The 20,103-nt window shown below is 36.8% G+C and overlaps 1 long non-coding RNA gene across 1 annotated transcript in view; it reads right to left on the bottom strand.

The window, feature by feature from the left end:
• Nucleotides 1-3,922: 3,922 nt before the first annotated feature.
• The window catches only part of LOC115893980, a 48,884-nt gene continuing 32,703 nt past the window's right edge, over nt 3,923-20,103 (bottom strand). Inside the window, exon 3 of the long non-coding RNA XR_004054031.1 lies at nt 3,923-5,217. This is a non-coding gene — a long non-coding RNA (uncharacterized LOC115893980). The remainder of the gene's footprint in view (nt 5,218-20,103) is intronic.

The following is a 20,103-nucleotide window of genomic DNA, read 5'->3' as shown; positions in this document are numbered from 1 at the left end:
TTTTTCAAGACAGAGTCTTGCTCTGTCACCCAGGCTGGAGTGCAATGGCACAATCTCAGCTCACTGCAACCTTCACCTCCTGGGTTCAAGGAATCTTGAAAAACAAGGGCAAATTTGGGGGGGCTCACCCTTCCTTGATTTGAAAATATATTACAAACTACTGTAACCAAAACAGTGGGGTACTTGCATAAATGTAGACATATAGACCAATGCAATAGAACTGAGTGTCCAGAAATAAACCCATATGTTTATAGTCAATTGATTTTCAACCAGGGTACAAGGACCACTCAGTGTAGAAAGAACACAATATCCAGTTGCTAGGGCATGCAAAATAATGAAGTTGTACCCCAACTTTACATCATATAAAAATATTTTAAATATATCAAATACCTAAATGTAAAGAGCAAAGTCTTAGAAGAAAACATAGAGATTAATCTTTATGATTTGAATTTGCCAATGAATCCTTAGACAAGACAGAAAAGGCATAAGCAACAAAATAAAACAGATAAATTGGACTTCATCAACATTTAAAACTTTTGTGCTCAAAAGACACAATCAAGAAGGTGAAAAGGCAACCTATAGAATGGAAGAAACTATTTGCAAATCTTATATCTTAGAAAGGACTAGTATTCAGAATATATAAATAACTTTTATAACTCAACCAAAAAAGACATCCAATTATAAAATCTGCAAATAACTTGAACAGCAATTTTTCCAAATAAGATACACAATGGACAACAAGAACAAGAAAAGTTGTTCAACATCATTAGTCACTGAGGAAATGCAAATCAAAACCACAAAAACATACCACCTCTCACCCATTAAGATGGCTATGATAAAAAAAGAAAAAGAAGAAAGAAAAAAATAACGCATTGATGTAGAGAAATAGGATCTCTTGTGCACTGTTTTTGGGAATGTAAAATCATGCAGGAATTATGAAAAACAGTATGGTGGTTCCTCAAAAATTAAAAATTGAATTATTATATATCCAGCAATTCCACTGCTGAGTATATATCCAAAGCAAAAGTATTCACAGTAGTCAAAAGATAGAAACAACCCAAATGCCTATGGATGGATGAATGGATTTAAAAAAATGTGGTCAGTACATATCATGGAATATTATTCAGTCTAAAAAAAAGAAGGAAATTCTGACACATGCTGCAAGAGGATTCTGGGGCACAGTACGCTAACTGAAATAGGCCCTTCACACAAAAAAACAAATAGTATATGACCACTTATATCAGGTATCTAGAATAGTCACATTTATAGATACAGAAAGTGCAGGATTTTGGGAAAGGGAGAAACAGTGAGTTGTTTAATAAGTATAGGATTTAAATTTTGCAAGATGAAAAGAATTCTGGAGACTAGTTTCACTACAATGTGAATATAGCACTACTGAACTGCACCCTTTAAAAGTATCTAAGGTGGTACATTTTATGTTATGAGCATTTTACCTTAATTAAAATTTTAACACATGGTGGCTCATGCCTATAATTCCAATGCCTTAGGAGGCCAAGGTGGGAGGATAGCTGGAGGCCAGGAGTTCGAGATGAACCCGGGCAATATAGTAAGACCCTGTGTCTATTTAAAAATTTAAAAATTAGCCACATGTGGTGGCATGCACCCATAGTCCCAGCTACTCAGGAGGCTGAAATGGAAGGATTGCTGGAGCCCAGCAGTTGGAGGCTTCAGTGAGCTATGATTGTGCCACTGTACTTCAGCCTGGGCAACAGAGCAAGACCTTGTCTCTGAAAAGACAGATACATAAGTAAAGTAAGTTTTTTTAAAGTGCTGCACAAACATCTGATTATCATTATATTATTGGGGCTAAGATCATGAGATTTGTTCAGATTCTGAACCAGTATTTAAATTCTGGCTTCCTACTGATTAATTGTTTGACCTTGGAAAATATGCTTAACATTTTTGAGCAGCTTCAGTTTCCTTCTCTATAGAATGGGAATAATATCTTTTCTATAGGATTGTTGAATTGATTACATGAGATAATGTATGCAGTACAGAACAATACTTGGCCCTTAAACTGGATTATCATTAATGTTGCTATTAAAACTGAGGAAAGTCTAATGATTTTGTCAGTCAGTACCTTGGTGATCATGAGTTAATCAGTAATGAGTTAATCATAGACTGAGGCCTATTTCTGCTTGGTCCACTGAGGTAAAGGTTGGAAAATCACAATGAAGCTTCTTATTCAGGAGCAAAAAGTCTTACTTGACTGTTCAAAGTGGAGTAAAAAGACCAAAGCAGGCTGAAGCTCACAAAAAGATGGATAAGCAGAGCAAAGTTAAGTAACTGCCCTAAAGAGTGTTACTTTAGAGAACTAAAAAAGATTTCTTGAGTTTATTTATATTTATAAAAAATACATGAATTTATTGTTGTGATTAAAAATTAGAATAATTCATACAAGTGAAAAGTCATATTGACCTGTTACCATCCCAATTTCACATAGTTAATACTTTAATGAGTATCCTTTTAGTCATTTCCTCATTTATTTAATAAATTTATACATATAGAAATATTTGGTGGATATTAAATGTGTTTGTATTTCATAAATGTTTAATTTTTTTACTTAATAATAGATCTTAGAGATTTTTCTCTATTAGTACATAAAAATCTACTGAATTGTTTTTAATTGCTTTATCATACACATTTATACATAAATTCAATGCATTCCCAAACAACACATCGACAAGATTTTTAATTGGAATTTGACGAGCTGACTACAAAATGCATCAAAAAATAATACATCAGAAAATCTGAGAAAGGAATAAATTTACAGAGGGACTTGCCTTGTAAAATACAAAATGATCTTATAAGACTGCAGAAATTAAAACCAAGTGGTATTATTGCAAGAATAGAAAACTTGGTCAAGAAAACAGAATCAAAGTTAAGAAAAAGAAAATTGAATTTATTGTTTCTTTGCATAAAGTAAAAGTGGCTTTTCAAACCAATGGGAAAAGCCCATGTTGGGACAGTCAACTAGCCATTTGCGGGAAAAAAAGCCTAATCCTTGTGTTACATTCTCGCAGATTCTCCTTGCTGCTATAGGCCTAGCTGCACAATAACAAGTGCGGAGGCACTACACACCTGCTAGAATGATCAAACTTCAGAATGCTAACGGCACCAAATGCTGGCGAGATGTGCAGCAATGGGAACTCTCTGTCATCCTTGTAGGAATACTGCCCTACAGATTTCCAATTATGTGGACTGAGCAAATGTCTTCATTATTTTAGACTCAATTAGCTAAGTTGTCTGTTACTTATAGTAGAGGGCACTCTTAATAGATGCAATAACATTTATCAGAGTTAAGCTGGTTCTAGCCTTGGTAGGCTAAGGTATTGCTTTTTAATTAATATGGGAGTTTATTGGTACCTTGTGAGATTAGTGTATTTTTTCCCTTTGTCACATACTAATATAGTAATTACATGAACAGATTATCGTATGTTACCACTGAATTATTGGTTACATTCTAGTTTTTTATTTAGAGCACATCTCTGGGTTTGACTTCCTAATATATAACACGGTACTTTTATCTTCATGTTTATAAAAGTGTCCTACAATTTGTTGGCTTTTCTTGTTATCTGGGTTATATGATTTTATTTTCATAAAATGAATTGGTTAGCTTTCCATTTGCTTCTATTTCCTGTTAAAATAGGAGCTAAGTGTGTTTTACTGAATAGTCTTATGACATAATTTGCCACTTTGCTGTCTCTTCAAGGACCTTAATGAGGAACTATATTAAAATTTAAACACTTTTGATTATGGATTTGCATTTCTTTTGGATGCCAAGAGAGTCAGAGAAGGAGCAAGAAGACTCACATGTGTTGGGGCTACATTTATCTAAAATAATATTTAGTGTTCTTTTCAACATAAATTGTATTCTCTTTTGAATTTTATTTTTCCTTTGTTCACATTGCCCATCAATGTGCTCATGAGATAGGTGGTTCTCAAATTCTTGTCAAGAGAATTCATTAAATGAACCCTCAGCAAACATTGCCAAGACAACTCCTTGATATTTGACAGTCACAAGCTCATTGAAGCATATACTGCAGCATATATTTATTCAATAAACAATACTTAAGTTTCTACCATTGGCTGCTGTGCTAATGACAGGGGAGACAAAGTTCAGATTTAAAACACTAATCTTCTGGAAAAGAGGGGATAAAACAAAACATTGATTACCCAACAGAATGATGAGTGTTCTGCAAGTGCTGTATTTGCAAAGAGCCATAGGCTCAGAACAGGGCGTAAAATGGAGAGACATCCACAAGTAAACAGCATTTTAGAACTGATGGAAGGATGCAAATAACATTGAAAATTTTGGAAAAGGGGAGAAATGACAGAGATGTGCAAGTCATTTGAAAGCAAGAGCTACAGCAAAGAGTTGGCAGAATTGTACATTTTCTAAAAATAAGAAATAACTGAAAAATAAGAGCTAGGAATGAGACCAAGTTTTCTTCCCTCCAGGGGTCCAGAGTGAGAAGGGAAAGGTGAACCAGACCTTCAATGTTCCTACTAGAACTCAAGGAGCACAATGCTGTTTTGGGATGTCATAACTGGAAAAGGAAATAGACCTCGCTTTGCCCCGTTTCCTTATCTGTAAAATTAAGATAACCACAGTCCTACCTCGTAAAACTGTGGTGAGGATTGTTTAATTTACATAACTTGCTCAGAATGATGCCCGGCACTTAAATAAGGCTGCTTACATGTGAGCTCTCCTATTTGAAACTGATTGGAGGATTATTCCCTAATGTTTTAGGTCTGCAGAAAGGTGAGGTAATTTCAAAAGAACTAGCCAGGAACTTTTTAATGCCAGCTCAACTACTCGCAAGGGAGAGGCAGACAGAGCCATTCACTTGGTGACTGAGCCAAGCATTTTGCAGCAAATATCCCAGGATGTAGACAGAAGCACTGCTACCGGCACACACACCAGCTGTCTACAATGGCACACTTTACCTCTTGGTTCTCTGTACCTTTCGAGGAGCTAAATGTTTTCATTAAAATAGCAGAGGCATCTTCCAGGCAGCCAGAAGAATCTTCCGCTTTGTGAAGATAAGCTGCACTCGCCTCAGGCGAGCACCAGGGCAAAGGCGAATCCCCGCTCCATTCTTAATTTCCAATTCGACAATTCACATTTAGTTTCCTTTTCACTTGTTGCATCACTCTCGTTATTTTTGCACCACCTGGTTCATCGTACAGCCCCTGATGATGAAATAAAAATGTAATTAGTTGTAAGTTTTAATGTTGTACAGGGTTTTGGTTTCACTTTGAAGAAGTGCCAGAAACTGCTTCCGAGATAGGAAGCACCCACAGAAAACCAAAAATAGACATGTCCACGTGTTTGTGGAGGGAATGGAGCTGGTGCTTATTCAGCAGCTGCTGTAAGTATGTTGTTCGGGTATTCTCTTCTTAACCCTAGGCCTGGCTGCCTTTACCCCTGAGAGTGGTTGTGAGGATTAAATACATCCAGCTCAGAGAAGTGCCTGGTATCCAAAGAGAAAAGTAAACCCAAGCTGGAGGCTGACTGAAGTCTGTATTGGATAGGGCCAATGTGGAGTTTCTAGCAGAGGGAGTCCAGGTAGCACAAGGTAGGAAATGTTGGGTGGGCATCTGTAGGGGTCAGGGGAAAACTAGCCCTTTGACCTCTGAAGGTTCACTGAAAATCATCTGACAAAAGGCAGATTCATAGGCAAAAAGGCATACAAATTAATTGTATAGTAGTTTCATGGGAAACTACTATAGTAGTGACATGGGAGTCTTCAGAATGAAAGCCCAAAGATACCATTTCTACGCTTAGGTTAATGAAGAATTGCACAGCTATGTAGAAAAATGACTGAACAAAAAGGGCATGATCTAATGCTAATAGACTGAATGAGGAAACCTAGGAAGGCCTGTCTGTCTGGATTCTTCTGGGCTCCTTTGTGCAACATTCCTTACTCTGGGAATGGGGCAGGGCCCTCTCTGAGTGAAGTTATAATCCACCATCAGATAAGGCAGGTCAGATAATTTCCTTATGGCCATCTTTTACACAGAAAGGCAAGGAGGAGGTTGAAGTAATATTTTTAGGTTTTATGGCTGGCTTTGGGGAAAGGAATTCTGGTTTCTATGGCCTGCCTTGGGAAGACGGATTCTAGAGAGATTCGAGAGAATAAGCTGCCACAGAGAGAGGGGCAGGAGAAAGTCAGAGAATGTTTTGCTTCTGAGGCTGCTTCTGTGGCCGTCATTTTGGGGTATTTTCTGAGCCTCAGCACAGCCCTTGTGTGTCCCTGGGCCATCAATCCATTGATGAGAGCATTCTAACTGTGGCTGGGGGTGAAGACTATAGGACCCTCTGGTTGTGTTTGCATAAGGGAGAAGATGTCATTAGTGTCGGAAAAAACAGTAGTGCCTTTTCTCACCTATTGCAAGGTTCATGGATAATACCCCTATAATAAAGAAGATTAACAAGAGAAAACCATAACTAATTTTTAACCTAATTTTTATGGGAGACAAGAGGCTTTAGAAATGAAGATCCAAAGACCCAGGGAAACTGTCTATTTTTATGCTTAGGTTTAATGAAAAACGGACAGTTGTGTAAAAGCATATTGGACACAAAGGGGATATGAAGTAATGGTAATAAACTGAGGGGGACTTAGCAAGACCTGCTTGTTCAGATTATTCTTGGTGTCCCTGTGTCTTTATTCCTTTCCTCCAAAATCAGGGAAGGACGCTTGTTACATGGGGGTCTTACGACATGCTTTCAGGGGAGATAGGACAGATTATTATTTTATGACCAACTTTCACACAGATAGGTGAGACAAAGTCAGAGAATGACCTTCTTGATTCTGCAGTTTTCTCAATGTCCAACGTGCCGTTATTTTGGTATCATGTCAGGAATCCCAACATTAACAAGATAGGCAGAGCCCCCAGTGAAGCGACCTAGTCCCCTCTGGATTCTTAGGTGACAGAACGGAAATTAATGAATGGATCTAGTCAGAGGCCTTTCACTTTGACAAGACATCCAGGATGTGGGAAAGAGAAAAGGAATAGAGAAATGTCTGAGAGCAGTGGCATATACATCTCAGCGGCATGCTCTGCCTCTTCACACCAGGTGGGAGGTCTGAAGGTGGATTCCCTACCCAACTAGCTGTTGGCTTGTGGTTATAGAGTCCAGCATGGAAAGAAGCAGCTTCAGGAAGTGAATAAGGGTGAGAGGGAGGCAGCAGGTTGAAGAGAGAAAAACAAATTCTTTTTCCTTTCCCTAAACTTAGGCTTTTCCTTTGTGATTCCCAAGTTTCACAGGAACTTTCTTGGTCACTGAGCAAAATTTTCCAATGTAATTAAGAGTTTGGTGAGATTTCCCTTTATTTTATTATTGTGGAGGGTATTGTTTTTGAACAAAGCTCTTCTGCCTTTTACGTCCTCATTACCTCCCTTTCCCATCCTTTTCCAATAAACTTTCCTCCAAATGCAATTTGAAGCTACACCACAGTCACTACCCATGGTCAGGAAAATTCCACATTTGTTTTCCTGTGATTTAAAGAAGACAACCAATAAAAATAGAGATTAATACTATTATATACCAAATTAACCACCTAAATAGGCTCTTGTAAATATTATCAACATCAGCAGTTCTCAACTGTTTTGGTTTTGGAAGCCATTGACAATTAAAAATTGTGGACACATCCAAAAAGATTGTGCTCATGTGTTTCTATTTATTGATATTTGTCATATTAGTAATATAATTCAGGAAGTTTTAAATGTTCACTTAAAATAACAAAAATACACATATACATGAAGTGTAATGAAAATTAGTCCCATTAAAAAGTAGAAAAGGTAATGAAAAAATAACTTTCTTCAAAATATAACAATAATAAAGCATAAAATACACTGGAATAAACTCAGAAAGAATGCACAATACATATAATCAAACCAACAGCATAACTTTATTGAAAGACATTTTTAGAATAGCCCAATAATATTCCAATATTCATTATTTCTATTTATGGAATGCTCAATATATAGTATTAAATATTCAATAAAAATATAAATATTATTTACCAAGTACTTAATATTCATTAATATATTAATTAATATTTATTAAATAAATGTGTATTTATCAGGTGAAAGAAGTAACTGCCTTGTCCTGGCCTTGATAGCATCCTATTGCAGTCTGATTTCCCACCTTAATGATGCTTACCACCCACCATGTGCTTAAATGTCCCCTGCTCGCTTACAAAAGTAGCAAATGAGAGAAGTTGATTAATCTTCATTGGTGATCAAGGTAAAAAAAATCACTCTCAACGGAAAAAACTCTGTAGTAATATAATAGTTTTCATTGGTTTTTGATCCTCTTACTTGAATTAAAAATTCAATTGTACCCACTTCCACATGTAAGGAGCTTGAAAATGGCCACTCTGTCCTAACAAGCTGAACAGATGTAAAATCCAAAAACTCCGTTTGGGTTCATAAGAAGGGAGGACTCAGAGAAAATTACTCCTTCCAAGATTGGAGAAACAGGCAGGCAAATCCAGAGGGTTATAGCTCAAACCAGAACAGAGATTCATCAGTGGAAACCACTAAGGGAACCAGGAAAAGCTGGACTATAATTGATGAATTGGTGAAGGCTCAGTGTGGACAACTGAGAATTAAAAACTCAATAAGACTCAGTTATAGGAGGGTCCTCATACTTTTTGCATTTTATCTCCAGGTGATTGAGCTGGTTCTCACAGGAAATATCAGAGAAAAAGTCTCTAGTGCTTCTAGCAATAAAGTTGAGAACATTTGGAAGCACTCCATTCTTCTTAACAAGGTCTGCGCTCAGTAAAAGCTAGTTGACTAGAGCTTAATCTCCTGGGCTTTTATTAGAGCCTATTTTCATCTGACTTGGAGGAAGAAAAACACCCAGCTCCAGCCAGTTCTAGCCATCCTACTCCACCTAAAGGGGGAAGGAGGACACAGAAACACTTTTGAAGTTCACAGTCCAGAGGCACAGGGTCACTAAAAACAGAGACCTAATGGACTAGAGAATACCTCCCCTTCCTAATACCTTACTGACACATTTTTAAAGGCCTATTTGCAGTAGTAAAATGATGAGGCATACTAAAACACAAAAAGACAGAATTTGAAGATACAGAGCAAGCATCAGAACCAGATATGGCAGGAATGTTGGTATTATCAGACTGAGAATTTTAAACTATGATTAAATGCTCTGTCAGATAAAGTAGACAACATGCAAGAACAGATGGGCAATGCAACCAGAGAGATGGAAAGCCTATGAAAGAACCAAGGCTGGGCGTGGTGGCTCACGCCTGTAATTCCCAGCACTTTAGGAGGCCAAGGTGGGCGGATCACGAGGTCAGGAGATCGAGACCATCCTGGCCAACATGGTGAAACCCCTTCTCTACTAAAACACAAAAAATTAGCTGTGCGTGGTGGCGCATGCCTGTAGTACCAGCTACTCGGGAGGCTGAGGCAGGGGAATCACTTGAACCCCGAAGGTGGAGATTGCAGTGAGTCAAAATCGTGCCACTGCATTCCAGCCTGGTGACAGAGGAAGACTCTGTCTCATAAAAAAAAAAAAAAAAAAAAAGAAGAAGAACCAAAAAGAAATGCTAAAGATCAAAAGCAGTCTGACAGTGTAGGGGAATCTTATAATTTTAAGTTGCCTCAGCATACATTTTGAATGTAAGTTTAACTTTGTCATGCCAAAGCAGGGCTCAGTCACCCTCGGCACAGTCTATAGTTCTACACCACACCCAAACGGCCTAAGTCAGTGGTCAGAGATAAGAACTTAGTGGCATCTCTCCCACCTAGCAGACTGGGCTCCCTGCTTTCCGGCCATTTCCTATAAATCATTCAAACATTTTCCTGTGAACTTAAAGTGACACATACCCTATTCCCTTATATATTCTGCCAGTTGCCCACATGATTTCTCTCGTTCTTTGCCTAACTCTTCATTCCTGCCTCATTACACCTTTCCTGCCTAGGAGCTGTAAGCAAAGTCTTTGAAGTTCTTGCCTATTGTGGTGGTGTACTAAATTCGAAGAAGGAGGAGTTGCCCCACGCCAGATGTTTTCTGGGTGGCTGGGAAGAAGACAAGTTCAGGCTCTCAGGACCAGGGGGATGGTGAGGCAGGCATAAGCTGTGCACAGGTGAGAAAAAACCCACGCAGGCATCTGCCAGTATAAACAGGTTTCCCATGTGAGGGATCCCCTGGTCATGGATTGGACATCGAAGCATTATTCCATCTGCCAGGAAAAAGAATTGCCGCATGAATGACAAATTGTAAACACCCATAACCAGTTTCCTTTCATTTCCCATCAGGGCAAGGCTGCTAGCTGCTATGGTACTGGAAGCTGAGTTTAGATAGAAGTTCTCAGAAATCAAACAAAAACTGAAAAATGCCTCTGATGTTATTATTGGTAGACCAGACAAAGCTGAAGAAAAAAATTTCTGAGCATGAGGATTTATCAATGAAAACTTTCAAAACCGAAAAGAGAATAAGAACTAGGAAAAAAAGAGAACAGAATGTCAAAGACAGCAGGATAACTACAAAATGTGTAACATCCATGTAATGGAAATATCAGAAAAAGAAAAGAGGGAAAGAAAGAGAAGAAATATTTGAACAACAATGACTGAGAATGTATTCACATTAATGTCAGACATCAAACTACAGATGCAAGAAGCTCAGAGAACACCAACTAGGATAAATGCTGGAAAAATTACACCTAGGCATATCATTTCAAAATACACAAAATCAAAGGTAAAGAAAATATCCTGAAATAAACCAGAGGAAAAAAAATACCTTACCTCAAGAATTTGGAAAAAAACCCCACCAACCTAGAATTCTGTACCTTGCAAATTATCCTTCAAAAGTGAAGGAGAAATAGAGACTTTCTCAAACAAAGAAAAATTGAGGGTATGTGTTATCAGTAGACTGGCTTTGCAATAAATTTTAAAAGAATTTTTTTTAGTGAGAAGGAAAATGATATAGATCAGAAACTTAGATCTAAATAAAGGAAATTTCTCAGAGAAGAAATAAGTAAAGGTAAAATAAAAACTTTTTAAAAATCCATAATTTAACATATAACAGTTTTTCAAAATAAAAATAGCAACAAGTATAACTGATATGCTAAGAAATGAGAGAAAACAGAATTCTATAAAATGCTCAGTTGAAACCACAAAAGGTAGAAAAAGAGTGGAAAACAAAATTGGGAATGAAGAAAAAGAGCAACAAGTAGAAAACAGTTATAAGTATGGTAGATATTAATCTAATTACATCACTAATCACGTTCAATGTCAATAGTTTAAATGCACCATTAACAGACAGAGCTTGGGCCGGCCGCGGTGGCTCAAGCCTGTAATCCCAGCACTTTGGGAGGCCGAGACAGGCAGATCACGAGGTCAGCAGATCGAGACCATCCTGGCTAACACGGTGAAACCCCGTCTCTACTAAAAAATACAAAAAAAACTAGCCAGGCGAGGTGGCGGGCGCCTGTAGTCCCAGCTACTCGGGAGGCTGAGACAGGAGAATGGCGTAAACCCGGGAGGCGGAGCTTGCAGTGAGCTGAGATCCGGCCACTGCACTCCAGCCTGGGCGACAGAGCGAGACTCCGTCTCAAAAAATAAAATAAATAAAAAATAAAATAAAAAAATTTCCCAAACCAGGATACATTGTAATATAAAGTGGATATTAGACCAATGCAAATTTTGCATCATGCCAAAACAGTTCATTTAAATCATTACCACACACAAGAAAACTATTTTATTAATGGCTACGGTTTATTACATCTGCTAAGATGCAAGCAAAAAGTTCTAACTATTAATTTGAATTGGAGTGTCTTATTCTCTCAGATCCTGTGACGCATTGTAAAAGGGAAGCATGTAATTTTGGCAAAATAAAGTCACCCTTGACATCTTATATATATATAATTTAATATATCTTATATATATTAAAGTGGAAATATATTTTCATTAAAGTGGAAATATATATAAGATATATATCTTATATATAAGAAATATATATAAGATATATATCTTATATATATTTCCACTTTAATGGAAATATATGATATATATTAAAGTGGATATATACAATATATACATAATTTAATATATATTATATATAATATATAACTAAATATATTACATATAATTTAATATATCTAATATATATTAAAGTGGAAATATATATTATATATAAATTAATATATATTAGATATATAATTTAATATATCTAATATATATATGTATTTCCACTTTAATCTTCATTCTACCTTTGGGTGCCATGGCCAAACATTCAGTTTGCCAAGGGAGACGTTGTTTGGAGACTGCTGTTTTGGCTTGTAGTGGACTCTCGAACAACATAGGCATTAGGAGCACTGACCCCCGTGTAATTAAAAAATCTGTGTACAACTCTTGATTCCCTAAAACTTAACTACTAGTAGCCTACCTTTGACTAGAATCCTTACCTATAGCATATCGTTGATTGACATAAATTTTTATGTTATATGTATTATATACTGTATTCTTACAATAAGGTAAGATAGAAAAAAGAACATGTTATCAAGAAAATCATAAGGAAAAGAAAATATACTTATTATTTATTAAGGAGTAATGAATCACCATAAAGATTTTCTTCCTTGTCTTCATGTTGAGTAGGCTGAGGAGGAGAAGGAAGAGGAGGGGTTGGTGTTGATGTCTCAGGGGTGGCAGAGGTGAAGAGGTGAGGAGGTGGAAAGAGAGGCAGAAGAAGCAGGCACGATGTAACTTTATGGAAATAAATTATAATTTCTGTGTAACTTTTTTGCTTTTTCGTTTTTCTGAAAATTTTTATATATATGGTACCAATCATTCTTCCATCACTTGCTTTAGTTTCAGTGCCCATGTTGTAGAGGGGTCCATGTCCTAAAAGAAGACAAAAGTAGTCTTGAATAATCAGAACTCTTCTGCCAGATTGTCTAATGCCAATTTGTTTTCTGGCACTGCTTCTCCTATGTTTTTCTTCCTCATTGTCTGGCACTGGTTCAGAAGCACTTATCTCTGTCAAGTCATCTTCTGTTAATGCCTCTGGTGTGGTGCCTATTAGCTCTTGAATTTCTCCAATATCTATATATTGAAACCTATTTCATTAAGTTGATCTTCAATCTCTGATATCCTTTCTTCCGCTTATCAGTTCAGCTCTTGACACTTGTGTATGCTTTGCGAAGTTCTGGTGCTGTGTTTTTCAGCTCCATCAGGTCATTTATGTTCTTCTCTAAACTAGTTTTTCTAGTTAGCAATTCCTCTTTTATCAAGGTTCTTAGCTTCCTCGCATTGGGTTAGAACATGCTCCTTTAGCTCGGAGGAGTTTGTTATTACCCACTTTCTGAAGCCTACTTCTGTCAATTCATCAAACTCATTCTCCATCCACTTTTGTTCGCTTGCTGGTGAGGAGTTGTGATCCTTTGGATGAGAAGAGGCATTCTGGTTTTTGGAATTTTCAGCGTTTTTGTGCTGGTTTTTCCTCATCTTCATGGATTGATTTACCTTTGGACTTTGCTTTTGGTGACCTTCAGATGGAGATTTTCGTGGTCATCCTTTTTGTTGATGTTGATACCATTGCTTTGTGTTTGTTAGTTTTCCTTCTAACAGTCAGTCTCCTCTTCTGCAGGTCTGCTGGAGTTTGCTGTGGGTCCACTCCAGACTCTGTTTCCCTGGGTATCACCAGTGAAGGCTGCAGAACACAAAGATTGCTGCCTGCTCCTTCCTCTGGAAGCTTCATCCCAGAGGGGCATCTGCCAGATGCCAGCTGGAGCTCTCCTGTATGAAATGTCTGTCAACCCCTGCTGGGAGGTGTCTCCCAATCAAGAAGCATGGGTGTCAGGTACCCACTTGAGGAGGCAGTCTGTCCCTTATCAGACCTCGAGCACTGTGCTGGGAGATCTGCTGCTCTCTTCAGAGCCGGCAGGCAGGAATATTTAAGTCTGCTGAAGCTGGGCCCACAGCTGCCCCTTCCCCCAGGTGCTCTGTCCCAGGGAGATGGGAGTTTTATCTATAAGCCCCTGCCTTTCTTTCAGAGATATCTTGCCCAGAGAGAAGGAATCAAGGGAGACAGTCTGGCTACAGCCGCTTTGAGGCATTGCAGTGGGCTCTGCCCAGTCCAAAATTCCAGGCAGCTTTGTTTACACTGTGAGGGGAAAACTGTCTACTGAAGCCTCAGTCATGGCAGATGCCCCTCCCCCCACCAAGCTTGAGTGTCCCAGTTTGACTTCAGACTGCTGTGCGGGCAGCAAGAATTTCAAGCTAGTGGATCTTAGCTTGCTGGCCTCTGTGTGGGTGGGATCCACTGAGCTAGACCACTTGGCTCCCTGGCTTCAGCCCCCTTTCTGGGGGAGTGAATGGTTCTGTCTCACTGGTGTTCCAGGCACCACTGGGGTACAAAAAAAAACTCCTGCAGCTAGCTCTGTGTCTGCCCAAATGGCTGCCCAGTTTTGTGTTTGAAACCCAGAGCCCTTGTGGTGTAAGCATCCAAGGGACTCTCCTGGTCTGTGGGTTGTGAAGACCATGGGAAAAGCATAGTATCTGGGTCAGATAGCACTGTCCCTCACAACATGGTCCCTCATGGCTTCCTGGGAATCCCCCAACCCCTTGTGCTTCTCGGATGAGGCAACGCCCTACCCTGCTTCTTCTTGCCTTCCATGGTCTGCACCCACTGTCTAACCAATCCTAGTGAGATGAACTGGGTAGCTCAGTTGGAAATGCATAAATCACCCACCTTCTATGTTGGTCTCACTGGGAGCTGCAGACCAAAGCTGTTCCTATTCCTACAGTAAGTTTTATTCTTTCATGTTTTTATGTTATTAACTAGAATCCTTTCATTCAGCTTGAAGAATTCCCTTTAGGATTTCTTGTAAGTAGGTCAAGTAGTGCCATCCTACCTCAGCTTTTGTTTGTCTGGGAAAGTTATTTTCCCTCATTTCTGAAGGTCAACTTTGTTGGGTAAAGTAATCTTGGTTGGCAAAAGAAACTTTTAAATATATTGAACTAAATGAAAATAACACAACTTAACAAAAATTTGTGGAATCCAGTGAAAGCAGTGTTTATAGGGAAATTTATAGCACTGAGTGCTATATTAGAAAAAAAGAAAGTTGTAAAAATTAATCATCTAAGCTTCTGCTTTAGGAAAGTAGAAAAATAAGAGCAAAGTAAATCCAAGGTAAGTAAGTAAGTAAGTAAGTAAGTAAGTAAGTAAGTAAGTAAGTAAATAAATAAGTAAATAAATATTAGAATAGAAATCAAGAAAATTGAAGACAGTAAATCAATAGAGAAAATCAACATAAAAAAGCTGGTTCTTGAAAAGATAAATAAAATTGATAAGCATCTACCTAGGATAATTAAGAAAAAAAGAGGACACAGATTACTAATATCAAAAATAAAAGTGGGAACATCACTGCAAATTTTATAGGCATTGAAAGTGAATTAAAAGAATACTATGAACTATTCTATGCCTACAAATTTGATAACTAAGTAGAATGAACCAATTCCTTGAAAGACATAATCTGAAAAATGTAAAAAGAAGAAATAAACAATCTGAATAGCCTATATCTATTAAATAAATTGAATCAATAATTAATAATCTCCCAAAACAGGAAACACAATGCCCAGATGGGTTCACTAGTGAATTCTATCAAATATTTAAAGAAAAAAATTATACCAACTTTCTACAATATCCTTCAGAGATAGAAGCAGAGGGAATACTTCCTAAATCATTCCACTACGCCAGCATTACCTTAACACCAGAACTAAAAATGACATTACAAGAAAAGAAAACAACAGACCAATATCTCTCATGAACAAAGAGACAAACATTTTCAACAAAATATTAACAAAAAGAATCCAAGAATGCATCAAAAAATATACACCACAACCAAGTAGAATTTATTCCAGATACGCAAGGGTGGTTCAACATTTGAAAATCAATTAACGTAATTTGTCCCATCAACAGGTTAAAGAAGAAAATCACATGGTCATATTGATAGATACAGAAAAAGCATTTGACAAAATTTAATACCCATTCATGATGCCATCTCTCAGTAAACTAGGAATAGAAGAAAACTTCCTCAACTTGATTGTACCTTCCTCTCAATTTTGCTATGAACCTGAAACTGCTCTTAAAAAGTAAAGTCTTTCATTTAAAAAGAAAACAAAAAACATGGAGGAGAGTTAATGTATCTCATTTTAGACCAATCAGCCATGGACAGCTAGGCGACAGCACAGGTATCTGCTGTACTTTTGTTTCTGGCAATATTCCAGATTACTTTTAAAAAATTTTTAATTATAGACTTGTACTTAATGGTCAAGAAAAATATGAAAATGGCTTTGCCGTTTTAATGCTACTCTTTTTTTTAAAAAAAAAACTAAAGGTCAAACTTCATTTACATTTCATTAATTTTTTAGCAACTGTTCTTTTTCTATTCTGGGATTTCATTCAGAATGCCACATTACATTTAATTCTCATGTCTCCTTGGGTTCCTCTTAGTTTTGACGGTTCCTCAGACTTTTCTTATTTTTGATGACCTTGATAGTTTTGAGGAGTACTGGTTAGATATAGGGTAATGGTTTTTAAAGTATATTTGTCATGACTTATACTGGGGTAAGGGTTTGGGGAAGAAGCCCATGGGGTAAAGTACTGTTCTTATCACATCATATCAAGGTTATATACTATCAATATTGCCATTGATGCTACTCAGACTTTTAATATTTTTCTAATTTAGTGTATATGCAGTGATAGTTCTCTGATTTCTGAGACTGAGTTTCTCATGTGTAATGATATTTAGAGTTTCTCTTTTGTCTGTTGAAATTTTTGTCTAGTTTTATTTTCTACTGATTTGTAAGACTTCTTTTTATAATCTGCATATTATAATTCTCTTTTCTGGAGTGTTACAAATATTTTCTGTCATTCTATGGCCTGAATTTTCTTAATGATTTTTTAATTTTAAAAATAAGTCTTAATATTCATACCATCTAATTAACAATCTTTTCTTTGTGGTTAGGACTTTAAGTCATAAGACATTTTTCTCTACACTGAAGTCATGATGGCATGCTTCTATATTATTTTCTAAAAGGTTTAAAGTTTTGCCTTCTCCATTTAGACTTATAATTCACTGGATTTTTTGTGTGTGTGCATATGGTATGACATATGGGTTCACTTTTTCTTTTACATATAAATATACAGTTATTTCCCTGTTTTTCTAAAAAAGCAAAAGATCATCATTTTCCCATTGTAAAATGCCATATTTTTCATAAGTCATTTACATATATCAATGGGTCTTTTTCTGAGCTCTACTCTATTTTATCAGTCTCACTGTCTATCCCCACACATCTCATGCTTTGTTCTAAATCTTGATATTTAGTGGAACATTCTTTCCCATTTTGTTCTACAAGAATATTTTTGTTATTGTCTTTTGGACTTCTATATAAATTTTAGAATGAGGTTGGCAAGTTAACAAACAGCTTTTTTTGGGGGTGAACATATTGACTATAAATTTATGTGGAAAGAAAGTATACCTTCACAATATTAGGTCTTTTAGTTCATGAATATGGTATGTCTCTCTGTTTCTGCATTAACTTAGATATTCATTAATTTCTCCACAATTTGTAAGTTTATTTAGATCTTCATTCATTTAGATCTTCATTAACCTCTCATTTACAATTTGTAAGTTTTCTGAGTAACAGTCTTGTACTTCTTTGCCTAGATTTATTTCCAAGTAGATTATTTTTATACATTGTCTATGGTGTCATTTTTAAAATGTAATTTTTCGCTTTTTTGTTGCTAAAGAGAGATGATTGATTGTTAATATTGATCTTGTGCTTGGCAACCTTGCTGAATTCTAATCGTTTATCTATAAATTCTTTTGTATTTTGTATGTAAACAATTACATCATCTGCATATAATTTTTAAAATCTGACAAAGTCAACAAGAGATTGAAACAAGCTCTTCACAAAGAAAATATCCAAATGGTCAATAAACATATGAAAAGATGTTGAAACTTATTAATAATCAGAGAGATGCAAATTAAACTATAATGAAGTATTATTGTACAACAATAGAATGGCTGAAATTAAGACTGACAATATCAAAGTTGGCAAGAGTCTGATACAACCGGAACTTCTCAAATACTGATAGTAAGAATGTAAATTGGTACAAACATTTGGGAAGTCATTACAATATTATCTGCTAAATCTGAACATATACATATTCTATGATCCAGTTACTTCATTCTAGGCATATACTCAAGAGAAGTATGTACTAATGTGCAGTAAAAAATACAGACAAGGAATTTCATAGCAGCATTAATCATCATGGCAAATATTTTTAAAAATTATTAGTAGTAGAAGGGATAAAACATTGTGGTATACTTCTAAGACACATTAATGTAAATTAATAAACTATAAACACAAGATAGATGAATTTCACAGATACTCTATTGAGGGCAAAAAACCATTTATACAAAGCTCAGAAACAGGCAGAATATAGAATGTTAAAAGACTACATGGTAGTGATGTTGGGAGAAGAAAGTAGTGACGAGAGAGGAGAAAGAATAATGATTGCGAGGTGCTATAGTCTGAAGGTTTGTGTCCCTTAAATTTCACATGTTAAAACCTAATCCCCAATGCAATCATTTTAAGAAGTGGGTCCGTTAGTAGGTAATTAGGTAATGGGAGAGGAGCCCTAACAAATGGGATTGGTGCCTTATAAAAGAAGCCTAAGCCTGAGGGACCTTGTTTCCCCCTTCTACCACATGAGAATGCAATGAGAAGGTGCTGTATACAAAGCAAAGAGCAAGCCCTCATCAGACACTGAATCTGCTAGGGCCTTAATCTTGGCTTTTCCAGCTTCTAGAACTGTAAAAATAAATGCTTGTTGTTTATAAGACATTCAGTCTATGGTGTTTTGTTAGAGCAACCCAAAGAGACTAAGACGAGGGAATAAGAGGGCGATTTCTGTTGTGTTGATAATGTTTAGTTTGTGGTTACAAAAGAGTGCAGATGTTTTTATTTTATAATAATTCATTGAGCTATATCCTTAAGATTTATGCATAATTTTCTATGTATATTATTGTTTTATAAGCTTTTTCTTAAAAGAGGAAATGGGAATTCTCCTGTTTATGTATTAATCTCTTATGAAAGAATTTGTTGGCCTCCCAAGATATTTCTGAAAGATTATTTTTGGCTTCATTTCTGTTCTGCCACTGTTTATGTACTTCTTAATAACTCTTCATCTTGTATAATTTATCATTCTTTGATAGGGACCCTCTTCCTTGAGAAATAACTGAAGATATGAGAAGGGAGAGAAGACAACTGAAATGTTCATTTCTAGATACATAATAGTCCTGTATAGATAATTATATTCAAAAGAGAAGGACAAATTTGTTCCTATCTCTGAAATTTATAGAAAAGCATTTCCAAATTAAAATGATTTCAAATGACTAGAAATGTCATTCAAGTTTTACTTTCTAAATGTCACTCTGTCTCTCCAAACCTCATTAACCACAAGGAACTGGTACAGGGACTGGAAGTAATTTTTTCATACAATGGAAAGTTAACCAGGGGAGGAGAGGATATGTACAAAAATAATGTCCACGAAGGGACAAATAACAAAGGGAAAGACGGCCAGGCGCGGTGGTTTACGGCTATCATCCCAGCACTTTGGGAGGCCAAGGCGGGCGGATCACGAGGTCAGGAGATCGAGACCATCCTGGCTAACATGGTGAAACCCTGTCTCTACTAAAAATACAGAAAAATTAGCCGGGCATGGTGGCAGGCGCCTGTAGTCCCAACTACTCGGGAGGCTGAGGCAGGAGAATGGCGTGAACCCAGGAGGCTGAGCTTGCAGGGAGCCGAGATCGCACCACTGCATTCCAGCCTGGGCGCCAGAGCGAGACTCCGTCTCAAAAAAGAAAAAAAAAAAAAAAAGTGGGGGAGGGGAAGATGACAGGAAAGGGTTGGGGCATTAACCCTTACAGTGCAGATACACACTGGGCTGGTCTAAGAAATAGGTTTCCCTGGTAGACAGAAGGTTAAATAAATTTTCCTGGTTATTCTGATACAACTCCAATAAAAGAA

The sequence above is a fragment of the Rhinopithecus roxellana genome, chromosome 16, assembly GCF_007565055.1.
Source record: "Rhinopithecus roxellana isolate Shanxi Qingling chromosome 16, ASM756505v1, whole genome shotgun sequence".
Taxonomy (NCBI): domain Eukaryota; kingdom Metazoa; phylum Chordata; class Mammalia; order Primates; family Cercopithecidae; genus Rhinopithecus; species Rhinopithecus roxellana.
The sequence above is the reverse complement of the archived record's forward strand: the minus strand, read 5'-3'. Positions and strand labels throughout refer to the sequence as shown.